Source organism: Garra rufa, chromosome 8, assembly GCF_049309525.1.
Source record: "Garra rufa chromosome 8, GarRuf1.0, whole genome shotgun sequence".
Lineage (NCBI taxonomy): Eukaryota > Metazoa > Chordata > Actinopteri > Cypriniformes > Cyprinidae > Garra > Garra rufa.
In genome coordinates, this window is record NC_133368.1 from 32,943,656 (window position 1) to 32,964,003 (window position 20,348).

The 20,348-nt window shown below is 39.4% G+C and overlaps 1 protein-coding gene across 1 annotated transcript in view; it reads right to left on the minus strand.

Annotated features, from left to right (window-relative positions):
* LOC141340154 (microtubule-associated protein 2-like) overlaps positions 1-20,348 on the minus strand; it is a 102,416-nt gene that overhangs the window by 45,615 nt on the left and 36,453 nt on the right. The window contains exon 2 of the mRNA XM_073845082.1: positions 2,402-2,474. The gene's annotated coding sequence lies outside the window, so the exon portion shown is untranslated. The remainder of the gene's footprint in view (positions 1-2,401; positions 2,475-20,348) is intronic.

Here is a 20,348-nt window from a genome sequence, read left to right on the forward strand (position 1 = left end):
GCAACCTCTGCAGTTTTGTGGCATGACGGTATTTAATGTGTAATAGCTGGAAAAGCATGTAGTAGCCAATACAACTTATGCTCTACACTCCAAGTCCAAACCAATATTAAAGGGTTAGTTTACCCAAAAATTTAAATTCTGTCATTAATTACTCACCTTCATGTTGTACCAAACCCGTAAGACCTTCCATCGTCGGAACACAAATGAAAATATTTTTGATCTTTATTTTGATTTTGATCTTTTGATCTTGATTTTGAAATCTATCAAGAGTTTTCTGACCCTGCATAGACAGCAGCGCAGCTGACACGTTTAAGGCCCAAAACGGTAGTAAGGACATTGTTTTCATAATTTTTGTTTTCTTTGTACACAAAAAGTATTCTCGTACCTTCATAAGATTACAGTTAAACCACAGATGTCACATGAACTATTTTAATGATGTCCTTACTGCCTTTCTGGGCCTCGAACGGGTCAGTTGTGTTGCTGTCAATGCAGAGGCAGAAAGCTTATTATTATTTAAAACCACCTATAAACGTTGTTAGAAAGTTTTTAGAAGCGTTGATCACCTCTCTACTGCAATCTTGGACCATTCCTCGGCTGAAAAAGCTTTTAGATCATGGATAATCTTTGGTTTTCACTTTGCCACTGCTATCTTCAAATTCGACCAAATATTTTCAATGAGAATTAAATCTGGAGACTGAACAGGCCACTCAAGAACATTCTGTTACTGATCCCTGAAGCAAGCATAAGTAGATTTGGATGTTTACTTTGGGATGATTGTCCTGCAGGAAAGTCCATTGATCATCATCTTCGGTCTTTGCACCAAAGGCATCACAATTCTTGGCAGAATGGCCTGATACTTCAAAGAATCCATGGCTTCCTTCATATGCTCATGTTTTCCACTACATGCTACAGTAAAACAACCCCATAATTGGATCAGCTCACTTCCATGTTTGATCATGGAGATAGTGTTCTTCTGCTCATTAGTTTTCCCTTTTTTGCACAAGACAGTCCACTGATCTATACGTCCAGAAAGTTCTAGTTTGGTCACATCACTCCATTAAACATTCTTCCAGAACTCCACAGGTCTATCCAAATTAATTTTAGCATATTCAAGCTGACCTTTTTGTTCTTCTTGATCAAGAATGGTATTCGCCAAGATGCCCCAACATGAAGGCCATGCCTGTCTTATGGTCATCTTCTACTCTGGAATGAGATATTTTTCCTCCTTTCATCGGGTCATCTCGCAAGTCTTTGGCTGTACATTGCAGGTTCTTCTCAGTTGCTCTGATAGAACATTTTATGAAATTGTGCATTTTTGGTTCAACACCCTCAAAGGTTTTCTGGTACAACACACTTTAAACTAAGGAATAAGGCTTTTAATGTCTTAGAAATCTTCACGTAGCCTTAGACTTTCTAATACAATAAAACTATTTCTTCTCTATAGCTTTTGTGAAAGCTCTGTTGACTTTACCATATTTGCTACTCAACTTCAGCACATGCATGGGATAAATGTATAGATGTGTAACATCTCAAGCCGATTCCGTTTTTTTTTTGTTCCCTACCACAAAAATAAATGACTTAAAATGGCAATGTTGAATAGGGGTTGAATAATTCTTACATAGCTGTGTTATTAAAAAATCCTATAACTCAAACGCATTACATTATATATTGACATTATCACTTTTAATATGCCAGTAAACTGTTGTAGATGCATTTTTTATAACTTCAGACAAGCTTTTATTTGTAAAGTACTGCAGTCTCTGGGGGGTTGAATAATTTTGATTGCAACTGTACATCTACTCATAATTTCATATATGATTTTAGGTTGTAGCACCCCTACTGACCCACACCGTCATTAAATCACTGCCTCCATCATCGTTATGTACCTGGACAGTCTGGTGATGCTAATGGCAGGTGTCTAGACAGGCACCATCACGCCACCCTGAATCCAACAAACATGTTATACCGACCGGCAAACACACACACAATTACATGACACACATAATACATATCTACTTCAATGTATCCAGCATGTACAGTATGAGAGCATAACTACTTAACAGGTACACATCTACTCAAAAACTGCTGAAAAAATGCACAGACAATAGATGCATCAATGAAGAACACTGATGAACACATCAATGGAGTGTTAATTCACAAAATAATAGGAAAAAACTCATAATAGCTAGATAGAAAAAGAAAGAAATGCAAAGATACAAAGGGCTGTCAGAAGAAATCAGAATGCCGGTACTGCCCGTATCAGCCTGTCAGATTCTCACACACCTTATGTGCCAGAGCGTTACACACAATGACGCAGCATCTCTGCAGCACGGCGAGCAGGGAGGCAGAGAACAGGAGAGAGACAGAAAGAAAAGCGAAAAAGAAAGGCTAAAGAGCTTACCTGATGAGATCTGCGTGTAGGATCCTGTTCTTCAGCGTGTAGCACAGCGGAAGAGAGAGAAACACAGATGGACCTGGAGAGACAGAGACAAGAGGAAAGAAATGTGGCAGGTGAGCTCAAGGTGTCCTCAGAGTTCCCTCGTTTCAGTCACGTGACCTCGACAGCTACAATACACGTCCCTCGTCAATGGACAGAGACACACATGTGTGAGTTTAGTATGCGCTGTTCATACTGCCACCTTCCAGCAAGTGGGAGAGCGGTATGGGCGAGGGGTAGGGCTGTGTGTGTAAGAGAGAGAGACGAAGTGTGTGTGTGTGTGTGTGTGTGTGTGTGTGTGTGTGTGTGTGTGTGTGTGTGTGTGTGTGTGCGTGACTGAGATGGTAATATAATTAACAGCCTGATAGACTGTAAGCAAGAGCCGAAGTAAAAAATTCATGAATCAGTGAGTGAGCAGAATGTTCCAGAACCAGCTCGGATGCTCTCAAGCTACAGCGGAGCCGAAATGTAAAGAATGACATTGCACAAAGGCAATAAAGGCTTTTTCTACAATACAGCATCTCTATATATTTTAGATAATGATAGTTTCCAAACAGGTTTTCTTAAACACTCCTACTGCCCACTCCGCTGTGATATTGTCCACTCAAACACATAGCCCCGCCTCAAACTCACGCTATTGGTCGAGAAGCCTAAAAAAAGCTCTAGTAATAAAATCTGACAAAATATCATAAAATGTTTTTCAGTTTAAATCACAAACAGGACTATTATTTCAGGCTGGTCCAGCTAATGTGTGTCCAGTAAACAAATAGGTGATACCAAAATCAACTGGCATTTTAACTGTAAAACACTCACTGATCATTAAGAGCTGGGGGTGAAAACTTTTTGAATTTGAAGATCAGGGTAAATTGAACTTATTTTGTCTTCTGGAAAACATGTAAATATCTTCTGAAGGGCAGTACTTAATGAAAACATTTATGATATTTAGGCAAAATAAGAAAAATGTACACATCTTCATTCTGTTCAAAAGTTTTCATCCCTGGCTCTTAATGCTTTATGTTTCCATCTGAAGCATCAGTGAGCGTTTGAACCTTCTGTAACAGTTGAATATGAGCCCCTTAGTTGTCCTCAGTGTGAAAAGATGGATCTCAAAATAGACAAAAGAACAAAGAACTTGTGGGACCTGAAGGATTTTTCTAAAGAACAATGGGCAGTTGAACTGTTATGCATCTTTTTGTAAGATCCCTCTTATTTTGGTAAAATAATTAACATTTTGCAGATTCTGCAAGGTGTATGTAAACTGTAGATAGATAGATACGGTATATAATATAGTAAATTTCAATAAGTGGGGAGCACTGTAAAAAAAAAACTTTAAGGCTTAAGCCTATGAATTATGCATAAAGCAATCAGGTTTTCTATACTGTATAAAATATGTTCTCTTCTAATGGCTTTAATGGTCTTCAGAACTGTACTTTAATCATTAAGAGCCTGATTACAAAGAAATCTGTTAAGGAGATAACTCTTCTACTGTAAGAATATTTATAAAAGTGTGTGCTAAATAGCTTGCACTTTCAATGTTTAACAAATCAGGGAACTCCAATTTAATCTCGAGTTCTTCTCAGTTTCAGAAGTGATCTCTTCCCCCAGTATTCCCAGGTTGGCCACAGCTGTCACAGACCATATGAAATACCAGAGCAATGCAGACAGGAAACTTTGATTGGAAATATGACAGTAGCTGGTGTTCAGTTGGCCTCAATATTGACTCCCTCCCCTGACTGACTCAACACAATGCAATAAGTCCTCCAAACAGCTCTCTTGTGATCATATATTGAACCAGAACCAGTTTTTTATTCAGCTGGATGGTATAATAATTGTTTGATGAAAGGGATAGTTCACCCAAAAATGAACATTCTGTAATTTTTTTACCCAACTTCATGTAATTTCAAATCCATATACTGTTATATTTTATGAAACATGGAATATACTGTACATCTAAAGCAATTTGGACCATGGCATTTATTTTCAGCTCAAAATACCCCACAGATCATTTATTACAGTATATACTTTTGAAAATGCCTATTTTAAAGTGAAAGATGAAACACGTTGTTGTCATGCATGTTTTATTAAATGCAAATGAGCTGCTGCTCTCCGCCCCCTTTTCCAGAATAGGGCTGTGTCTTTACAGCTTGTACCTCAGATACTCTGCTAAAAACATCTGTTTGATTTTGATTATCATTTATATTGTGTTGAAATTATGCGTTTTAAAGCCATATTAGTTTAAACTTCTGATATAGTAAACTAAGTTCCCTCTCAAAGTAACTTTGAACTGCATCCTCTAGGGGTTGCTATGGGGAACGATATCAGCGTGACTCGTGTCTGAAGCATCTATACAAATACTACAATAGTATTGGCCGGTGACAGCCTATGACGTCACCCTTAATAGAACGGTTTCTAAATCCTGTGTGATATGGGTTACGTGCTGACTTTGTTCCCATTCTTGAGTTGGTTTAAAGTCCCGGCTACCTGGGCCACACTCTTCCTGTGTTTCCACAGGTCTGCTATCCCTTGTTCTGTGAGTAAGTTCCTGAGGGAATGGACCCATGCAGAGCTAGCGGTAGCTCCTATGTGACAGGCAAGTCTAGGTTATCCTAGGTACTTAGCCGTATCCACCTGAAGAAGCCTTGAGCTCTATTCCGGGTCCAGTCTTCTGGGCAACAGCTCAGGCCTTTGGCCGAGGGGGATGACGGGGCAATTTCCTTAACTTAAAGGAGTTGGTACTTAGTGCTCGCCTTATGTAGCATGTACTCCCCTCAGCATGGCAGCGTGGATATAACCGTTCCCCATAGGGAGCCCTATAGGACGCAGTACAAAATTCTCACGAGAGGAAACGTCTCAGGTTACGTATGTAACAATGGTTCCCTGAAATAGGGAACAAGACACTGGGTCCTCTAGTCTCTTCGCCATGCTTTAGAAGCGAATGTTGTGTTCTACTGGCGCGCCTTTATACTGTGAATGCACCAGCGGCGACGAGTCGTGCCGGAAGTGATGTCATAGGCTGTCGCCAGCCAATACTATTGTAGTTTTTGTATATATGCTTCAGACATGAGTCACGCTGACGGCATTCCCCATAGCGACCCCTAGAGGACGCAGTGTCTCGTTCCCTATCTCAGGGACATTCTCTTTCATGTCTTATTGCAGTTAAACTGTCAAATACAAAAAGTTTATGTTAAAAACACAAGTTACAAAAACAGTCGGTTATGTCTGTGAAGGTAAACAGCTGGGAAATAAATCACATGTTTATATTAGATCTGTGTGGCAGCAGCGTAATATACAATAAATAAATCAATAAATCCACTTCTCTGTTGTCTTCTCTGAGGCTGGGACTCTAAATAGTGTTCTGTGCTCATCAGTGCAGCCAAAGACAAAGACAGCTCGAAGTTTTGCCATGCCGTTAGAACTGGTACACCGTTGTCGCTTGCAAAAACAAAATGGTGGCACATTGGGTGGAAACGTGCAGACAAAGGGGCGGCAATATCATAATAAGATCCTCTTTCTACGTCACAGGGGGAGCGACAGCTGAGCGGCTAGTTTTCTCACAAGCTTGCCGAGAAAGGCTTACCAAAAAAATTTACTGGGTTGTTTTTTTTCATGTTTTTGGTTGGTAAATGCACCGGGGACACGATTATAGCACTTTAACATGGAAAAAGTCAGATATTCATGATGTCACCTTAGTTTTTCATCTAATATTTATATTTCATTTCAATGTGTTAATAGCAGGTAACAATAACAACACTGATACATATTTGGAAAGACATGAGGGTGAGTAAATTATGAGCAAATATTCATTTTCACTTGAGTTATTCTTTCAAAACACTGGCTTCTTATCATTCTACTCAGCCCATTTCTCTCTCTCTCTTTCTCTCTCTCTCTCTCTCAAATTGCTGATGTTTTGCTGACCGTCATTATTAGGGCAGAACAAAGATTTGTCTTCATTCATCTCTCCCCTTCGGCTGTTCATGCTCTCTCTCATCATCATCTTCTCAACAAATGTTGAATTCTGAAGGCACTGCAGAACCCTCCTAAAAACCCCACCCCAAACCTCACTATGGACGGTTATCCCCCAACAGCTGAATGAATCTTCTTTCATGCTTATAGCTTCCAAGGCTCTAAGGCCCGCTTATTTTCATGCACTTTCTTCGGTAACATGGGCGTCTGGCTTCCCGAAATAGCGTGTCTGATGGGTTTAGCCGTGTGTGGTGTGCCAGCACCGCACTGAGTAGAATGAGGGTGGGCCATGGTAATTCAAAAACACATACGGTATGTCTTAGCCATGTAAAGCAAGCATGAGCGCTCTTATTTGTCTGAGTGCTTATTTGCATTGTTTTCCCTGACCGCCTTCCCTAATGGAGTCTTAAGCTGTATTCCGATTCACAGGGTTCCTACACAATAAGCAGAGGGTATCTGTAGTTCACTGCACTTGAACAAATTAATTCACTAGAAATGCCCTGCAACATCGTCCAACACTTGAGTCTGCAGATTAGGGGTTTCGCAAGGACCCTGCTTCCCAATAAAAGTGTCAACTGTCCAGCAATACTCAAACATGACGTGTTGAAATTCATTCAGTAATCGAACCTGAAGTGCTGATCATCAAGCCAGATTCCCTATTCTATCTCAGCTATTAGAACAACAAATCTATCTCCTCCCAAGCAGGATCTAATCATAATCTTCCCTAGACCGGCCTATCACAGCATCCCCACAGCAGATGCTCATGTATACAGACTGAACCATGCCTCTGCTATGGTGGATCAATCCTAATTAGCCTGATGGCTATTCCATCCCACACGAACTCCAGACTGCGTCGAGGCGGACTAGCTGCCCCAAGGTTAGGCCTCCTGCGGGTTGAGTGTGAGGAGGAGAGACATCCTCTAATCCAGCAAACAGCAGCTGCACCCTGGATCTAATCCCTCCCCTCCATCCACAGCCTCAAGCACCGCCAAACATGAGCAAACTGTCAGGCTTTCCACCTGAGACCCGCAAATGTCAGACTTATTCATTATATCACACACTTCTGCTTACAAAGCTGGTGTATTTGTCATCGAGTGTCGATTTAGGCCTCTCCTCTCTTGTGAGAAACTATGTTGTCTTTGATGCTGTTGTCTAATCTTGTGTTGAGACAGCTGAAGGTACAACAAGGTTTTTCTGTTTGCTGTTTAATGTTAAAACACAAATCACAAATGCTTTTCAGGAGTCAGAGAGCATGTCGTGCTTTCATGTACATCCGTCTGTTTAATCCGGGGTTGGATGTCTCTTAACTGCGTGTGCTTTGTAGTGCCATGACTAGATTTTCAAGCATGAATATGTCTCTGATTTATCTCAAGAATACGGGTTACACTAGATTTCATTTGAAATTCTAAAAGAAATTTCCAGAAAATCTTTGGCATTCAAAGATAGAACAACAAAAAGGCAGAGCCACTGACTGTGAAATGACAACTGGGAATATTGTCCCAGGCCATAGGATGTGGGACGGCCCACCTCATAAATATTTATGATAATTTTCACTATTTAACACATTTTATCATATCTGAAATCATTTCTGCACAATTTTGCATCATGAATCGGTTGTTGTTCTAAAGTCGCTTAAATTCAAAGAAAGTTGTGATTCAGTAAAGTATCATTCATGCACAAATTGGAGACATCAATGTGGAGTTGTTTATTTCATTGTGAATCGGATTGAACTAAATCATTCCTGAATTAAATTGAGAATCTATGAACTGTGAATTGAATCGGTTCACTGCCTAAGCAAATTCATTATAACAGTTCCTTGTTTCATTCCTGAATGAATTACTGTATTTGATCAAATTAGTTAAGTGAATGAATTGATGACTCTGTTTTTGAATGATTCACTAGAGTAAATGATTCAGTGACTCACTTGTTTCATTTCTGAATTAATCATTATGTTTGAATAAACTGTTTAATAGAATAATTAATTGATTTACTCATTAGTACTGTCACAACATTGCCACATACTGACATAACAATATAGCTTGCAAACAAACTGAATGATCCTCAGCACAATTAACTCAAATAAAGCATGAAAACAAAGAAATAAATAAATGAACTGTTTTTTAATAATAAACAAAACTTACCAGAATCATAACTATTGTAAATATTAAATTACTAACATGCACAAATTGGAGACATGAATGTAGATTGTTAATTTCATTGTGAATTAGATTGAACAAAATCATTCCTGAATCAAATTGAGAATTGATGAATTGTGAACTGATTTGATTCACTGTCCAACCAAAGATTCATAATAACAGTTCCCTTTTTCATTCCTGAATGAATTAGTGTATTTGAACAGATCAGTTACGTGAATGAGCTAATTACTCTTTCCTGAATGACTGTGTTTTTGAATGATTCACTAGAGCAAATGATTCAGTAACTCACTTGTTTCATTTCTAAATGATTCTTTATGTTTGAATGAATTGTTTGATAGAATAATTAATTAATTCACTCATTAAGACTGTCACACGTCGCCACCTACTGATTTAACAATATAACTTGCAAACAAACTGAACAATATCCACGACAATGCAACCAAATAAAGCCTGAAAATAAAGAAATGCATGTGCTAAATATTTTTAACAATAAATAAAACCTATCTTTCTAAACCTTGTAAACATTAACGTACTAACATGCACAAATCAGAGACATGTATGCGTTGTTCAGTTCATTGTTATCAGATCTAACTTAATCATGCCTGAATCGAACTGAGAACTCATCAATTATGAATTTAATCGATTCGCTGTTCTAACCAAAGATTCATTACTGAATTAATTAGTGTATTTGAACAAATCATTTAAGTGAATGAACTAATGACTCTGTCCTGAATGAATCTGTGTTTTTGAATGATTCACTAGAGTAAATGACTCAATGACTCACTTTTTTCATTTCTAAATGAACCATTATTTTTAATGAATTGTTTGATAGAACAATTAATTGATTCACTGATTACGACTGTCACATGTCACCACCTACTGACATGACATAATATAACTTGCAAACAAACTGAACGATCCCCATCACAATGCCCCTAAATAAAGCCTGAAAACAAACAAATAAATAAATAACGAAATAAATGTACTCTTTTATAATAAATAAAACCTATTGGAATAGTATCTATTGTAAACATGTGCAAATTAGAGACATAAATGCAGAGTTGTTCATTTCACTGTAAATCAGATCAAACTGAATCATTCCTGAATCAAACTGAGAACCTATGAATTGTAAATTGAATCGATTCGCTGTCTAACCAAAGGCTCACATCACTACTGCATAGAAAATCAGGCTTGGAGGGAGGGAGGCCCACCCAGGCTCTGTTTTTTCAAGTGACGGCCCTAAATAAAGTAACTTGCGAAAGTGGAAGACCTTGGCTTCTGGACATTGGGGCTATATGACACAGCGGTTGTATTCACACACTAATTAAGCCTTTCGCCAAGACAATCCCCCAAGTTTTCCTCCAAAACAGCCAGCGAGCACATCTACATTCAGTCTCCACACAAACTAATTGGTCTCGAGCGAGTGTGGACGGATGAAGAGAGAGAGGATGAGGTGTTTCACCAATGAAGCTCTTGAAAGCTGAGCGGAAAAAAAAGAAACAAGGCCTTCATTAACATAACGGGGCTTTCATCTGGGCCAGGCCTTTAATCAATACGTGCAGGTTAACCACACACAATCACATAATAACAGCAAAGGCATAAAGCACACGTGTTGACTGGCCAAAAGTTGAGAGCATGACTAATTCAAAAACAACGATTCACAAAAACTGAACAAACAATGCTAATTAAATAATGTTACACAAATTTTGATAGATTTTGACATTTAAATTATGGTGTGGTATATAAATTAACAATAAGTACACTCTTAAAAATAAAAGTTCTTCACGATGCAATAGAAGAACCTTTTTTGTCTAAATGGTTCCATAAAGAACCTTAAACATCTGAAGAACCTTTCTGTTTCACAAAAGGTTTTTTGTGGCAAAAGAAGGTTATTATAAAAAGGTAAGAAAGAGATGGTTCTTTAAAGTACTTTTGACTGAATGATTCTTTGTAGAACCAAAAATGTGTCACGTGAAAGAATGATGGTCAGGGTCCAAATGCAGGTAAGTAATCTTTAATATAAACAATAAACAAACAAACCCAAACAAAAGGCCAACACGGCACAAACACGACTTGAATACAAAATAAACAGAACTGAAACAAGAGCTAGGGAACCGACTTCCAGAGACACGAGGACAGACATCTGAATACAATGAAACCAGGACGAGTAGTGGGTGATGAGAGACTAAATAGTCCATGGTGATCAGAAACAGCTGTGGGTGAAACGAGAGTGATTATCACAGACAGGTGTGTACAATAAAGGGAGTGGAGTGCGAAGGAAGGGAAACAGCAACCTCCGGAGGAGGAGGGAAAACCTGCAGCCCAGAGTCATGACAGTACCCCTCCCCTAAGGAACGGCTTCCAGACATTCCCTGAGGCCGAACAAGTCTGGAGGGAGGTGGAACGGGGGACTGGTGAAACAGGGGGAGGGATGGTGGGCCAGGCCCGTGCAGCGGCAGCAGGGCCGGAGACGAAGGCTCCGGGAGGCTGGGCGAGACCAGCGCAGGGCCCGGGAGCTCGGGCAGGGCGCGACCGAACTCAGGAGGAACGTCAGCGGGCACCGCTGCCAGAGGAACCTCAGCAAGCACCGCCGCCACGATAACATCAGTGGGTACCCCCACCAGAGGAACGTGAGCGGGCACCGCTGCCAGAGGAACATCAGCGGGCACCGCCACGTGAGGAACGTCAGCGGACACCGCCGCCAGAGGAACGTGAGCTGGCATCGCCGCCAGAGGAACATCAGCGGGCACCGCCGCCAGAGGAACGTGAGCTGGCATCGCCGCCAGAGGAACGTCAGCGGGCACCGCCGCCGTCAGAGGAACGTCAGCGGGCACCGCCGCCAGAGGAACCTCAGCAAGCACCGCCACCACGGGAACATCAGTGGGCACCGCCGCCAGAGGAACGTGAGCGGGCGCCGCTGCCAGAGGAACATCAGCAGGCACCGGCGCGTGAGGAACGTCAGCGGACACCGCCGCCAGAGGAACGTGAGCTGGCATCGCCGCCAGAGGAACATCAGCGGGCACCGCCGCCAGAGGAACGTGAGCTGGCATCGCCGCCAGAGGAACGTCAGCGGGCACCGCCGCCAGAGGAACGTGAGCTGGCATCGCCGCCAGAGGAACGTCAGCGGGCACCGCCGCCAGAGGAACGTCAGCGGGCACCGCCGCCAGAGTATGATACTATGGACTTGAAGGGCTCAGCCAGACCCCCCAAAAAAATACCAAGAGGCAGGTCCCCTCGGTGGTCGACTGCCTCGCCACGCCAATGAAGTCCCTGGCGTAATCTTCTATACTCCGGTCTCCCTGGCGGATGTTCAATAATCTTCCCGCTGGACCCATTCTGGCTGGTTTCATTCTGTCACGTGAAAGAATGATGGTCAGGGTCCAAATGCAGGTAAGTAATCTTTAATATAAACAATAAACAAACAAACCCAAACAAAAGGCCAACACGGCACAAACACGACTTGAATACAAAATAAACAGAACTGAAACAAGAGCTAGGGAACCGACTTCCAGAGACACGAGGACAGACATCTGAATACAATGAAACCAGGACGAGTAGTGGGAGATGAGAGACTAAATAGTCCATGGTGATCAGAAACAGCTGTGGGTGAAACGAGAGTGATTATCACAGACAGGTGTGTACAATAAAGGGAGTGGAGTGCGAAGGAAGGGAAACAGCGACCTCCGGAGGAGGAGGGAAAACCTGCAGCCCAGAGTCATGACAAAATGGTTCTTCTATGGCATCGCTTGAAGAACCTTTTAAAGCACCTTTATTTTTAAGAGTGTAGTGGAAAGAGGCAAATTATAGAATGAAGGAGTGGACGCATAACACTTTTTTTTTTACTCTAAAATTTGGTGAACTCTGAGCATAAAGTACTTAACTTGAATTAAAAGAACAAAAGAACTCATTTTATACCACAATATAAGATATTTATATTTAATATAAAAAAACAGTAGTGCGGACACTCATTATCCCGCTTTTCAGCCCACCTTATGGTCAAGTTGGATTAGCCCTTTTTTAAAGTGTTGACCACCCAATATAGTCCCTTAGAAGTATGGGGTAGATCTGTCCCACGATGTGCCTGAACTGGACACTAATACTGTGAAGCTCTTGTATGTAGAAGGACTGACAACAACATTGACCTTAATCTCTTAACATGGTGTGAAAGAATCACCTCTCCAACCAAACAGTCACGGGTCACTGTGTTACAGATACACCTGACTCGTATGGTTTGCTTTGACTAATTGATTTACAGCAAGAGGCACTAGGATCTGAAGTCTAAAGGACACACACAGATTTACAACCACACAAGTTTTGGTAGCCTATTGGTCAATGGGATCATAAAATGACACATTGTGAGCGTGCAATCATGCAAGCAACAGCCGCAAAAAGCAAATGTTGTAAAATGTTTAAACGAATAGACTGAGTGAATGACTCATTCAAAATTACAGTTCCTTGTTTTATTCCCGAATGAATTAGTGTGTTTGAGTTAATGACTGAATGAATCTGTTTTTGAATGATTTGCTAGATGTAAATGATTCAGTGACTCACTTGTTTGATTTCTGAATGAATCATTATGTTTAAATGAATTGTTTGATAGAATAATTACTTGATTCATTTATTAGAACTGTCCTATGTCGCCACCTACTGCAATGACAATACAGCTGGCAAATAAACTGAACAATCCTCACCAAAATGCGCCGAAATATAGTCTGAAAACAGACAAACTAATAAACAAACTACCTATTTTAATAGTTAACAAAACCTATTAGAATTAAATAATTTACTGTAGAGAATTTTAAACATGATTATACAGCAATTGATTCAGGCACTTGGGCCGTTGGGACAGCTTATACGATTTGACCCTGAGTAAGAGGGACAGTAAATATTTCATGACTTCTGCCAACTGAAGTGCACTGAACACTACATTGACAGGTGAGGCAATCACTGAAAGCAAACACAGCCGCACTGTAACAAAACCATTTATAAGACTTGTCAAACAAGTGATTCTCAGAAGGGTTATATCTCGCCTCTATTAAGTAGGATAACAAGATTACACACAGAGTAGTGGCCACACAACTAATATAGCACCGCTCGGTAATACCCCCTCTAAAAAACATTCTTCTATTCCCAAAAGGTTGCTGGATGTCCCTTCACTGTTGGGCATTTCAACTGGAAAACAATTGTGTTGTCTGTGCCCATGCTGCTAAGTGAGATGGAAGAGAGCATGTCTTGCAACTGCTGTATTTATAACAAAATCAATCTTGTCAAGCTTATTCTTGTCTTGTGGTTTAGTGTCTGGAAAAAAGAAGCTCTCAAATATAGAAATGTAGTGCTAGAGTTGCTTGAAAGTTTAAAGAAAGACCTCAAAGTGGCCAAATTCCATGCCATTTCAAATCATAGAAATGAAAAATGGGCCAAAAGTTATGGATTCCAACTGAAATCCCTGGAAAGATTATCCAGTTAGTTTTTATTCATCATGAAAGCTCAGAAGTGAAATTACCCAGGCTCATGATTATTAGAAGTTATGAACAGCACAGAATTAATTAGAGGATTTAATTAGAAAAATATTCACATCTCTGTCTGAAAAAGCAAATCTAAAAGCAAATAAATTAGTATGCCACAGATCAAACGATTGAACAATAGATAGATAGATAGATAGATAGATAGATAGATAAAGCCTTTATAAAGGGATGATGCAGTTTGGCAGCATCATGTTAGAAATCTTTAGTGAGTTTGTCTTTAACTGAGAGCCTCCTGGACAGCAGATGGTCAACGTTACTGCAGTCAGAAGTTATCAGCAGGTATTAGACATCTCTCACTAAGACGTAAGCTTAATGTGATCAGTTAGAAATGTCCACTTTAGTTATAGATTCCTTTAGTCACAGTCACTCCATCCAACAGTTCACAGTTATACTGGGAATAACTCTCAGTTAAACTAGCTTTTATACATGTATATAGCTGCCTTTACCTTTTAAATGCAATCCGTCTTAAAGGAAATCATTATAATTGGGGGTCCATGGCATTAAAATGTTTGAAAGCTTCTGGTCCATCATGTGGGGGGAAGTTGTGCAGGTGTAGGACATGTAAAAGAGTTTAGTTGTGAAACAGAAGTACAGCTAAACCACTGTAGGCAATGACAGTGAGATTTGGGATTTTCATCTTATTGTCTGGAGTCCTGCCACATCTGAGATTCAGCCCTAAAGAGATAAACATCAAGACTGACAAATGGCCCGCAGTCGAGCCTGAGAACTCCAAGGAGCCAGAGGATGATGTCAGACCACATGGCAGACATGACAAGAGAAAATATCATACAACCACAGCTCTGTGGCAGCTTTGTAACACCCAGAAGGCCCACAAGCATTACCACACAACATGATTATTATTCATTTGTGAGACTCAGGCATAACTACAGTTATTAATTATACAATAACTCTAACGGCTCACTTTAGTTGCAACAGTGATTTATTTATAAAGGCCTTCATGGCATCGTATCACACTACCAAAGACTAAAAACACAGCATGCTTACTGTTAATTGCACTGAGTTTGTTGCAGTCTAATTGCATCAAGCTATAAAGTGATGTGATGTGCATTGTATGGCTGAAAGGAGAGAAAAGCATGATAGCGTGATAGTTGTTCCTGAGCGTGACTCTCTTTAAACACGCTTTTCACGCTCCTCCCGTCCTTTATTGTCCACTTATTGTTTTGATTATGTGAATCCATGTGTCAAGTAAACCTGGAACAATGTTTTCAGTGTAACCCGTCCATTTGGAAACCTGCTTCATCCTCATGCACATGCTTTTATGTTTCATAACTGTACAGAAGATCTGGCAACCACATAACAGTGATGCAACATTTCTATCTGGCAGAAGAAAGGACAGTCCATTACAGCGCATGAATCCATTGCATTTCTATTAACACAGAATTAGGGCCAAAATAACCAAATCAAATAAAAAATTAAATAAATAAAAGCACTTTTTAAATTGACAAATAAATATTTATTTAAATGCATTTAAATCTGCCAGTGCAGTAATATACTGTACGGATAAATTACATTTTAAACTGACATATAAACAAACATATTTGATGCAGTTGAATGCACCAGTAAAATAATAACCAAAAAAATGAACAAATAAGCAAGCATATTCAATACAGTTTATTGAATTTAATTCATGTTTTAGAAATGCAGTTAAATGTTGCAGTGAATTAATAAATTATTAAATCACTTTTTAAATTGAAAAAAAAAAAAAACAGGCATATTTAAAGGCATATTTAAATTCATTTTTTTAAAAACGCACTTAAATGTACCAGCAAAATAATACATTATTAAATAACTGCTTATTAATGTTTAAAATGTTAGATGAATGAAAAGGTAAAACAATAATAAATAAATCTAACAATAATGTTTAAACAGGATAATAATATGTGACCCTTGACCACAAAACCAGTCATAAGGGTTGTTAGGATAGGACAATATTTGGCAGAGACAAATATTTGAAAATCTGGAATCTGAGGGTGAAAAAAAATCTAAACATAGAAAATGGCCTTTAAAGTTGTCCAAATGAAGTTCTTAGCAATGTATATTACTAATCAAAAGTTATGTTTTAATATATTTATGGTACAAAATGTAAAAAAAATCTTCATGGAACATGATCTTTACTTAATATCCCAACGATTTTTGGCATAAAAGAAAAATCGATCATTTTGACCCATACAGTGTATTGTTGGCTATTGCTAGAAATATACCCATGCTAAATATACCTGGGTCACATATGTTGGTTTTCCGAAGACCTTGCCTTGCTTAAGGTTCCAAATGTGACACTCTATGGATCTGAACCTACAACCTTTAGATTACCAGCTCAGTTTGTTAAAGAAGCAAATAAGTGCCTCACAAGCGAATATAAGAATGCACTGCAATTTGAGCGAGACACACAGAGTCAGTGATGTAAGCACACTGCAGTCCTCTGAGGGGATGTGAGAGCAAACAGAACCAAAAATGACCGGTGGCGACCTGACAAGTCAAAGGTCAACAGGCTTCAGCGATAAACCTGTCTATTCAGCACAAGTAGCCTACCTATATAAATATGACCCTTACACTTTATGAGAAAAAAAGAGAGAAGAGAAGTGAAGCTCTAGCTGAAGTAAATTAGTCAGCTGGAGCCAAGGCGTCAAAAGAAGCTCCAAGTTCCTATTTCCTCTCTCTCTTCATCTCTGCCTTTTATTCTCTGCCTCCGTTCTGCTTTGTGAAGAGCACAGGAAATTCCTCTCAAGTGAAATACTCATCCCATGGGCAGATTCAGAGCAGAGACTTATACATATGAGGGCAATTCTTGAAAGAGAGAGAGAGGGAATCCTGTTGGAAAATCAGGTTTAAACTAACCGTGTTTTGGAACAAGATCATGTTGACCAGCATAAGCTGGTTTGTTGCTGGTTTAAGCTGGTCTAGCAGCTAATAACAATCTTAGAGAAATCACCATATTTCAAAACACACATATATCAACTTAAGTTGGATGTTTCATAATGAAAAAGAACAAGAAAGCTAAGTAAAACTTGAGGATAAAAATATATTACCTTAATATAGATGAAAACGTGAATGGACATCATGCATGATAAAAGTCTGAGTTGCTGTCTATGCATGGCCACAAAGCTCTTGGATTTCATCAAAAATATCTTAATTTGTGCGCCAAAGATAAACAAAGATCTTACGCGTTTGGAATAACATGAGGGTGATTATTAATGACAGATTTTTCATTTTTGGGCGAACTACCCACTAAGACTGCATAAATGGGTCTCAGCTTGGTCAAGAGCAGTTAACTAGCTTTAAATGGTTTAAGCTGTGCTTTTCGGCAGGAGGGTTTTCTCCTGAGGCCATTAGCTGCTTGAAAGGCATTCGAGTAGAATGGAAAAAGCGCCAAACCTCTTTATGGCCCAGAGCACCGCTCACCCTGACCACATCACTGAACTCCAGGGTGCGGCCGGCAGCACTGCCCAGTTGGCCTGACCTGCAACTGCACACAACTAATGTAACAGGACATTCCCTTTGATTAGCTCCATATAAAGAGATCTCACTCCTACATCAACACGACAACTGCAATGAGACATCCAAAAAACTCCAAATCACTATTGAGAGCTCTTCTAAGTATTGGGAAGCCTTTCTGTACTGTCTAAATGGGGAGCTATCTTTTAAAACAGCATTCAAACTGAAAAAAGACCATCATATGTGACTTATTTAAAACACTGTATATATAGTACCACATAAGCAGTTGAAGTCAAAAGATTACATAAACCTTGATTATTTTACCAAAATAAGAGCGATCATACAAAATGCATAGTTTACAATGACTGTATGATTTTGAGATCCATCTTTTCACACCGAGGACAACTGAGAGACTCATGCAACTATTACAGAAGGTTCAAACGCTGACTGATGCTTCAGAAAGAAACCGGGGGGTGAAAACGTTTTGAATTTGAAGATTAGGGTAAATGTAACTTACTTTGTTTTCTGGGAAACATGGAAGTATATTCTGTAGCTTCTAAAGGGCAGTACTAAATGAAAAATATATGATACTTAAGCAAAATTTAAAAAAAAATGTACACATCTTCATTCTGTTCAAAAGTTTTCACCCCTGCCACTTACTGCATCATTTTTCCTTTTGGAGCATCAGTGAGCTGAACTTTTTGAACTTTCTGTAATAGTTATACATGAGTCCCTCAGTTGCCCTCAGTGTGAAAAGATGGATCTCAAAATCATTCAATCCTTGGAAATAGTTCAAATACACAAAAAAGCTGAAAAAAACTTGTTGAACTTGAAACATTTTTCTGAAGAACAGCGGGCAGTTTAACTGTTTGGGACAAACAAGGGACTCATGAACAACTATCACTAAACAAAAAAACACAGCTGTGTCAGGAAACAACACAGCATTAAGAATCAAGTGTATGTAAACTTTTGAACAGGGTCACTTTTATAAATTCAGCAATCATTTTCTCTTGTGGACTATATGTACATGTCTTTAATGAGAAATATCTTATACAGGTCAGTACTAAATAAAAAATAACATGCATTTTGTATGATCCCTCTTATTTTCGGTCAAATAATTAACATTTTGCAGATTCTGCAAGGTGTATATAAACTTTTGACCTCAACTGTATATATTTTTTAACTACAAATCCTGGTCTTGCACCAGCTCGACCTCACGTATTACTTAATCACATTCAAGTACCGACCCAGTGTTTACTAAGTGAACGGGGAAAGAAAGTCAAACACCCTTTACTAAAAAAAGGTAAAACAACCATGTCTAACGATTTTAAGTTGGAGGAGAAAATGAGATGGAGTATTACGTCCTACCATCCTTTCAATCGTTTTTGACTTGCTTATACTTAAAACAAGTAAAAGAATCTGCCAGTGCAGCAAGACAAAATACACTCATTAAATATCATATGGCATTGCTTCTCAAATAAATTTATTCAGATATTTAAACCGGAAAATAAGACAAAAGTACTTTGAAGGAATAAGAATATGATTCTTGTTGTTGCCAGCCTTTTGAAACAGCTTTCACATGACACCTTGAAATGCTGTCTAGGTAGGCAAGTTTTGCAAGTTTTTCTCAAAGCACACATAGTTCTTTAAGAATACATCTGAAAGTGTGTGAAAGATGGAGAGTACAGAAAGATACAGCCATGTCTTGCTTCTTCAACGCAAAGTAAACAAAGCATTTGGCTTAAAGCTGTCGACTGATCATCTCTCTGTTCTGTGTGCTGCTGTCCAACTCTTTCCTGAGCAATTTCTCTTCCACATTTTTTCTCTCGCTTTCTTTGCTCCCATTCATTCAGAAATGGGAAAAGATCTGCCCTCTTCTCTTGAGGAACCTGGAGTACTTCAAAGACACACCACAGGCAAAGTCCTTCATCTCTGCAAACTGCATCCGTAATGAAGGTGTCTTCCCGGCACTTAGCAGTGTAATGGCACTGCAATATTTACTTGACTCATCTTTCGCACTTACTGTTTGCAAACAAAACTTGTCTTTTCAACTCACCAGATTGCCAGTGCCTCACTCCGAGGACATTCCCAGGCGTCAGATTGAGAATAATCTCACCCCTTTTCCTTGGTGGGAAAATCGTAAATTCACAGCCAGGCTGGAAATAGCTGAGTAAATTGCACATTTAAGATTTGTCTCTGTTGGAAAATCCATCTCAAATTTATAACTTAAACAGGGTATATGATTTCTAGCTGAACTAAGATGTCATAAACTAATTCAAGCTGGACAGTTACAAAAACCAGCCGGGCCACAAGTTACCCATGGCTGGATCAATTGCACTTTTAACTTTTTTTCCTGTGGGAAAATCCATCTCAAACTGGTAGCTGGAACATGATAGGGTATGTAATTTCTATCTAGTCTAAGATGGTCAGAAGCTAGTTCAAGCTGGTTATTAGTTACAAAAAACAGCCTGAACACTTTAATTTGGCCTGCCAGCTTGCACCAGGTAATGGCCACCAAACTGTACCAGATCAGGAATTATCTTCCTATTTTTGGGGAGACAATTTTGGGCTTTTTTGTCTTTGTGATGTAAGTTTTGCACTGAAGGACCCTCAATCACAAAGCAGGAAATGTGACCCTGACCCAGCTGCCGTCCCCAAGCTCCAATCGAAAAGAAAACACAGATACCGGACACCAGATGGCCAAATCACAGTGTTTAATTGCTCTACAATGATTTTCACTCCAGTAATTCATTCATGAGTGTTTATGGGAGTGTATGAAATTGTTTGCAGTGGTTTAAGAGCCACATCCACAAA